An 8,148-nucleotide genomic window follows, 5' to 3' on the forward strand; every position below is an offset into this window, starting at 1 on the left:
CCCCCCCCCCTTTCATTCAACCACACCCCCACCCCCACACGTGAGACCACATGTGTGTGTTTTCCCTCTTATGAACAATTGAGAAGCCATGCCTTGTGTAGTTGAGCAGGCGCTGACTAGGCACCCAGGGTGGCACTCTTAACTACTGTGACAAAATGGTGTAGCACGAAAAGTGACATTTAAAGTATATTGATGCTAAGGCGTATTGTCAGGCTACTTATTCGCCTGTGTGCGACAAAACAGACGGACACACGCGAACACGCACACACACCGCTATGCTGGAGTTAAACTTGTAAATGAGAGCTGCTGGTGTGTTCGAGTAATTTCCTCAGCTGAATACAAGTCAAGTTGTGCTTCGGTTTTATTTGTTCTTTTTTACATGATATGAATAATTAAAACATATTGTGGGGGGGGGATCTAATGTGTTCTTTTATTTGCAAAGTCACGCCTGTGCTTTCTGATATGCAAACGAGTCTTGCCTTGAGTAATTTAGCTGTGCGTTAAAAAAATCAGCCCAGGCCTAATGGTGCGTTGTCTGGAGGATGATCAAAAAGCAGCCGAGACGAGGATGAGATGTTCTCCGATGATCCACAGATGACACCGATAATGAGGCACTTGAAGGAGCTTGCAGGCGTGACGGACACTGCGGCCGTTTCAGTCACAAACCCGCCCAGGAAAGCAATCGAATTTCATCTGCGGATTCGTCTCAATCACATTTCTTTTCTGTGAGTGAAATGTCCTTCGCGGTCATGTCCTTCATCTCCCTCCCCCTCTTTGACCCTCAACCCCAAACCATTACAGCCCCCTCTCTTTGCCACCCCACCCCTGCTCTTTGCTTGAGGCTTTTCTAAATCGGGAACATCTGACAAACTCGCCACCTACTCATATGTCTCTCTCCAACTCCCTTTGACCCCAATCCACCCTCTTTCACTGGAGTATCGTACACACTGATCTTCCTATAATACTTTATAGCAACCCCATGTTCAAACACAACCCGTGACCACATGTACATGCAAATAATGCCAAAGAGAGACAGACAGCTGCAGTTCAAAGCTTAGCAACAGCTGTGTTCCATTGTCTAAGCGGGAGCTGGCTGACATTTGAAGCCGGCGATGGCTGCCTTTAAACGCTTCTATTCTTTTTCTCGCCTTCCTTCTTATTTGCTCCCTCCATTCCATCCATCCCTCTTTGTCCTCCACCGCCAAACACTTCTCATTCCTGTGATGTTTTTGGTATCGCTGAGGTCTGCCTAGACACCGCAGTCTCTCGCAGTCTCACTGTAACCAGGGAAGCGCAGAATATGCTCCTTATTTGTCTCCCACAGGAGGCAGACACTCAATCCAACCTCTTCACTGTCAAAAAGCCATTGGAGATATACTTGGCAAGCTGTGTTTGTGCACCCCCCCCCCCCTTTCTTTACTCTGTGTGTGTATGTTTGTATCAAACCCTTCATTTCCGAGAAAGGAGCCCAGGATTTATGAGTGCATGAGCCGCCGCGAGCGACATCTCCAGAGAAGGATGAGTGTTTCCTGCAAACAGTTGGGAGGGGAGGGAGGAGCTGCTGTGTGCGGGGTTGGACAGCTCCCATAGAAACACTATCCGGCAAGAGCGTCATCAAGGGGAGGTGTGCTGTGTGTGTTGTGTGAGTGTGCATGGAGGGGGTTGTCTTTCTGAGAAAAAGCCCTTGAGGCCTGCAGACCTGTGATTGACAGTTACCTCTGCTGATTACTGCCCCTCAGGGACAGACTCACGACGACAGCTGCTGCTTCAAACTTGCTCTGAACTGTTGCTAACTTCAGGCTCAATAAATGTGTCCAAAACTAAGTTGTCAGCTTAAGCATAGTATCCGAATCCTTCTCTCTTTCCTTGTTTCTCGGATCAGTTTGCAGAAACGAGGACTGCACATTGCCTAACAATCATGATGAACTGACATGTATTTGCAAAGCAACCAAGCCCTTCATCGTCACTCGCTCTTTATGCTCCGCCGTCGGGTGCGGACGTGAGAAGTAACAGTGACCTCATGGTGAGTTGTGTAATAGCGTGGGTAGAGGCTTGAAAAGCGAGCCATGTGAGACAAATGAAAGTGCTGAAGTGCTGAAAAGAGAGCCAGTGTTTCTGGAGGCATGCAGAAACAAAAAACCCCGGCAGAGCTCACAGAGGACAGACAGGGACCGGGTTCATCGGGGCTGTGTGGACACTGCGTGGTGAAGGGCCAGATATGGAGGGGGGGGGGGGTTGGGGGTGGGTGTAAGGTTTAGAGGGAGGATCTATTCCAGTAGAGAGAAAGGTCACAGTGTAAGCTGATAAAGGCAGGAGGCAGAGCTTGGGGCTTCTTCCAGGCCAGCTAGTCAGCTGATGCCTGCAGCTGTGTTTGGAACATCAATATGAGCCTTGTTCAGACCCCCCCTCCCCGCTCCTTCTCTCTAAAACTCTCTTTCTCCCTCCCTCTCCTGCTCACTCGGCATCCCCTCTCACCACTCTCTCCCCCTCCCTCTCTCCCTTCACGCTGTTTCCTTTTTTCCATCTCTGATTTATGAAAGTAGGGCATGTGCCCATAACTGCTGCATCAAGGCACATGGCTGAGCCTCCAGAGGCACTAAGGCTCTGTTTACATCAGCCCAGACAACTGCACCGCATTGCACAATTGCCACAGGCAAGCTCTGTTATATAAAGATGGGGCCACGTTGGTTTCATTGTTTTAGTTTTTCTCCTTCTGGTTCGCCCTTTCTCCACCTGTAATTCCTGAATTGAATAAATTTGGCTGAACACGCTGTCCTCTGATCTTTGATGTCACTTAACGCAACCTTTAGCCGAGGACTGAATGGGTCAGCCTGAGCGTCAAATTTCACATTTCCCAGGCTGGAAATTCATCAGGCATGTTTGGATCAAGCTTCTTGGGAACAGCTCCAGGAACTTCAATAGCTGTTTTGTTTTGTGGAGTTTGTTGTTTTCAGCTATTTCACTCACTCTTGCGCAGGATTTCGGGGGCTTTGTGTCAGAGGTTTATTGTCGAGAAGTACTGGAGCATGAGAACATTATAACAAAGAGAGCGCCAAATGCTGTGATTTCCGCGGCGAGTGAGAGTCTAAGAGCATGCGTGTTTGTTTGGAGATGACAATTACTGTAGTCCTAAATGAAGCACCAAGGCACTGCATGCTCAGTTTCCATGGCAACAAATCAGACTGCTCAGCCAGTGGAAGAGTGAAAAATGTGTTCCTAATGAACAAAAGCATTTGAGCCAGACGCTCGAGACAATACTGATATGACAGTAAAACTGCATAATCACGTTGTGAGCATGAGGAAGGAGCAGATTTAAAGGTGGGGTCGACATGATTCATGACAGTCTCTGTGTGAGTGAGCAGCGTAAAGGAATAGGTGGTTACTAAAGAACAAATTGTCCTCCTCTGTTTTGAATCATTTCACACACGTGCTGTTTTGTGGGTGTAACCCAAATTTGGAAGAATCCTAATGTCCATCTATTGTTATTAACTAATACAACTTCACGGATCACAGTCGACCTTTTCACAGTGCAACCATGAAACTGAGTTCTGGAGTAAGTTTGGTGTTACCCCACCTGTCCATACACTGAAGCAGTGCTGGCTCAACGACAGGCCATTAGCTGCAGCTCCATGCCTGAGTCTCCTCGATCATTTACAGCTGAGGGCTTTGGCGCTGGACTGTTTTCGATACTTCTGCCTGCCTGTGAGTCATTACAGGCTGCGTGCCCTCTGTGTAGTCATGTTCGAGGCAGAGGCAGTGCAGCCAGGCCTCTGCACACACAGCACTACACTCATTACTCCAATTTTCTGTTCTTAAATGGAATTTTTTATCAGAGCTGCTGCTGTTAGGTATGGAGCGCATCGCTTACGTTTGCTGGCATGGCTCATTTTGTTTGTGTGCCTCTTTCAGATACAAGAGCTGCTTTGTTATGCACCCGAGTATTAACATTCTCTGGCAGGAAGGCGCAGAGCGAGATGAAAAACATCTTATTTTTCAATCCGGAGCGCTTACCTAAATAAACGTTTTATTTTTATATTTTACCCTCATAGATGTTCTCCCCCCCCCCCCCCACCCTCCCAGCCCATGCTACCAGTCTTTGTTGCTTGCCGTCTTTGTAGAAGTCCTTGTATCCTCGGCGCTCCCTCCCTCCACCCACTCCCCCTCCCAACGCCTAGTTCCCGTCCTCCACGCTCTCATAACTCAGCTGTTACTTGGCAACATGGTCCCAGCTGGACCCAGCATCAGCCTCGTTGCCACGGCAACGCAACGCACACATGCAGACACGATAAACATGTTGGCTTTTTGGAAGCCAGCGCTAACATGCACAACAAAAAACCCCATTTGTATTCAGCTCTGACTCGGTGCTGTAACATCCATCAAAGGAGCAACGGACAGATTAACCAATGTGGGAATGATTGCCAAAATAATCTCATGCACATCTGCAGCATCTTTACACTAAAATAGAGAAAAATAAATGAGGAATTGTACACCATGATGTGATGGATTGCTGATTCTCCACAGTGATTCTTCATTGGAGAATATCCATCTGGTCCCTAAATCCACCTCTCATAGTTTTCTGTTTCTCCCTCCTTTATTAGTCACGTCTTGCATCTCCATACATTTACAGCCAAGCTCCACTCACAGTCTTAAGTCTATGGATCTGGGAAACCAACCTCTTTTCCACGCTCTGGGTAACACTGCATCTGTCGTCATAGCAACCTGATCCATCATCTGCAGGGGGATCAATTGATTCATTATTAAGCGAGGTGCAGCCCTCCTTCTCTGCTTCCAGTTCACGTCTACTTACTATAGCTTCAAGCATTCATTATTGATGCCTAAGCCTGCCCACTCACTAGGCTGAAGAATAGAAAGCTGTCAAGTCTCCCTAGTAGAAATATCATTTAAATTATACAATTTCTCTGAAAAACAGTGTGCATATTGACCGGCGTAAAAGGCACAGGGCCACAGCGGAAGGCAGGTAGAAAATGTTCTTTGTACAAGATGTTCTCTGCAACACAACTTAACACAATCTAAATCCGATTGAATCACACCTTTTAAGGAGGATGAATACAGCTAGCTAACCTCAAATCATCCAGAGGCCATTCCCACATGTGGAAGGAATAGTAAAAGAGGTGGAGGAATGAGGGCGGGAGGGTCTTTGTTGTCCTAGACAAGATGAATGAGCATCAGCTGAAGCTTAAGAAAAAAGGGAGGGATAAATGTAACGTGACACACATAGCCTCTTCAAAACATTGCTTTCTGGGGCAGGGCATTTATAGCTGCGGGGGAAGACACGCTTTGATGATATCCCCTCTTATTCCGATCCGTCCTCCATCGTGTGGCTGCACACCTAAGTAGAGCCTGGAGCCAATGGGATGGGTGGGGAGCTTCCAGTTTCTAGGAAGGAAAGCTGAGGGAAGAGGGGGGAAAAGGAAGTCAAATGTATATTATTGGAAAATGTGTGCTAAATGGATGATGTCAGCTCCAACACTTTGACATTTGAATGTCATCTCTGAGGAATTACATCATTAGCCCTCTTTCCTGGCCAGGCTCAATGCTGGGAAACCTCCTAATGGATGTCAACAAGCTGTCCCTCTGGAAGAATGGGTGGGACAGGGGGGGGGGGGCTCACTCTGAGCGTCATCTGGACTAAAAGCCTACAGTGCATTTCTCGCCACGAGATTAACTCAATCTGTGTTGCCGTCCTCATCAGACAGAGTGCGATCACCTGCGAGCTCCACTCTCCACCAGCCCCTTGCCGCCGCTGACCTCATACGACCCAACATGTAACAAGCTCTCAGTGGAGTTGTTTATTAATTATTTCATGCATTTATAATTACAGGAGCGCATTGAGTTGGCAGATCGCAAGTCTCCACAACGATTGTGCTTCTTTCAATCTGAAAAGCTGTCAGCGGCCACCGCTGCAGCCGCCCAGAGATCAGATGCCGTATCCAATAATTGATTCATTAATCATCTACAAGTCCATTATATTCAACTCAAGTCCAGGAATGTGGACTTTCTGGGTGAAAGTAAATAGTAAAGAAGTTATCTGTCTGAGTGGCTCCCTCTATGCTTTGAAACAATTTATGGGGAAAAACATCTCTAGATAAGGATAATTATATTTGAAAAAGCCTTGCATATGCTAATTAAAGTGTACTAGCACTGTGGTTTGAAAACAAACATAACAAGTCGCTCATATTTAAGGGAATAATATCAAATCATCACAGTAGCTGCAAATAGATTCCAAACAAACACAGAGGGAGATCAAGGCTTTAGCGGAAAATAGGTCAGATGGGGGCTATTGATGTAGCTCAGTTGAATCTGAAAGCAAACTGCAGATATGTTACTTGGGGCTCACGTGGCGCCATGCTGACATGAATCAACAGTATGTGCAGAGGGCTGAAACACAAGGAGGTAAAATGGGGAAGAAAATGGTCCAAACAAATCCATGTAAGGTGATCAGACGGGAATCATAGAATAACTAGCCTGTTGGTTTCTTCAGCCGCTACCTTAGTCTTATTTTGACCGTGAAGTCAGTTGCATGGTGGATCATCTCAGCCTTGAAGGTGGATTTGGCGATGAGTGAAAAGCTAAAGGAAGGGAATAGCGGAGTGGCTTGGCAGCTTAGGTTCACTGAACAATTCCAAGGCTGACCGGTATTTCACATGGATTAGGGGGCAGAAGAAAATCATATTTCCAGAAAGGACACACAAAGAGCTAGCATGAGAACCAGATGTTGCGTACGACGTGGATCTATTCTACATGTCACCCTCTTGAGGACTTTCATTTGAGAGTGAAAGCCCGACCCGCCGCTATTATCACACTGACTATGAGCCTGTAATCTCCGTCCCCAGTTCATAGGGAAAAGCAGATTTGATGTGACAAATCCAGGGCCCCAGATGACAAATAAGTCAGGAATTTGCTTTGATAAGTACCACTCACATGATGGTGCGGCGCCCTCATAGACTGGAAATGTGGGGCTATCTGTGTCACTCTCCCACCGCGTTGAGACGTGACCCAGGAAGTCCCGCGACCAGACTCATGATCAGATTGATTAGTTAAATCTTTGTCTTCCTCTATGACAGCTTTTAACTTTCATCCAGAACATTATGTACTATGCCTTTAATGTATGAAGAGAGCCGTCACTTTAAACGCATCCTACAAAAGCAGCCAGTGCTTCCTGTCCCTCAAGTTAACAAGTTACTGTACGGTCATCTCTCCGAATGCACACACACACACACACACACACACATTTATATGCAAACTGAACATGGTTACATAAACAACAGTAAATGTAAAATAGTTCTGCATGCAAAGGCTGTCATAAAAATAGGGTGCATGAATGAATAACATTAAACGAGTGGGGCAGATAAGCTTCCCCCTTATGTGCTCGCCTTAGATTCAAATTTAGCTTTGCGTAGGGAATTGATGAGACACAGAGCTCAAAGCCAAAGTCTTCAAAGACCATGGTTACACAAGATGCAAGGCGTCAAACCCACTTTGTAGTTCTCGGGTGAACGAGTGGGTTGTAGCTGCCGAGCTGCACAGGGTGATATACGGCAACAGAGTTCTGCGAGCCCAAGAAAAGATGATAAAATAATAAAGTTACACCAAGGTTACATCGCATGTAAAGGAGAGCAGACGCGATCTTTTTTTTGTTTTTAGATGATTGTAGTTGTGGGAGCCGGGGTTGCTCTATCATGTTTCAAGGTTAAGCTCCCCTTTATCACTGCCATAGAACATAGCAGGTGTGGGAGAAGGAAAAGAGCAGGAGTGCCAAGGGAGAGGAAGAAGAGAACATCCGTGGAGCGATAAGGACAGAAATAAAGGGCTGAGTTCACTTCCTATTGCAAGTGAACAGTTTCATCACACTCAAAACAATGCGTGCTAAAGGAAAGGGAGCTTTTAAGGAAAAGTTTAACATATTTGGAAAATACATTTATTCGCTTTCTTGGTGAGTTAGATGATTTTTTTCTCTCTCCTCTAATTCTGAGCAACAAGGTCAATATGCAGGTTTCCCAAAAACTATTATGTGGAAACAAGTTTTCAGATGAATATGACTATTGTCTTGTCCTGCAACTGGAGGACCGGTTTGCACTTAGTGAGCTTTTCTCCTCCTGAGAAACCATTTGAATCCCCCGCCCCCCC

This window comes from Etheostoma cragini, chromosome 17 (assembly GCF_013103735.1).
Source record: "Etheostoma cragini isolate CJK2018 chromosome 17, CSU_Ecrag_1.0, whole genome shotgun sequence".
NCBI classification, from domain to species: domain Eukaryota; kingdom Metazoa; phylum Chordata; class Actinopteri; order Perciformes; family Percidae; genus Etheostoma; species Etheostoma cragini.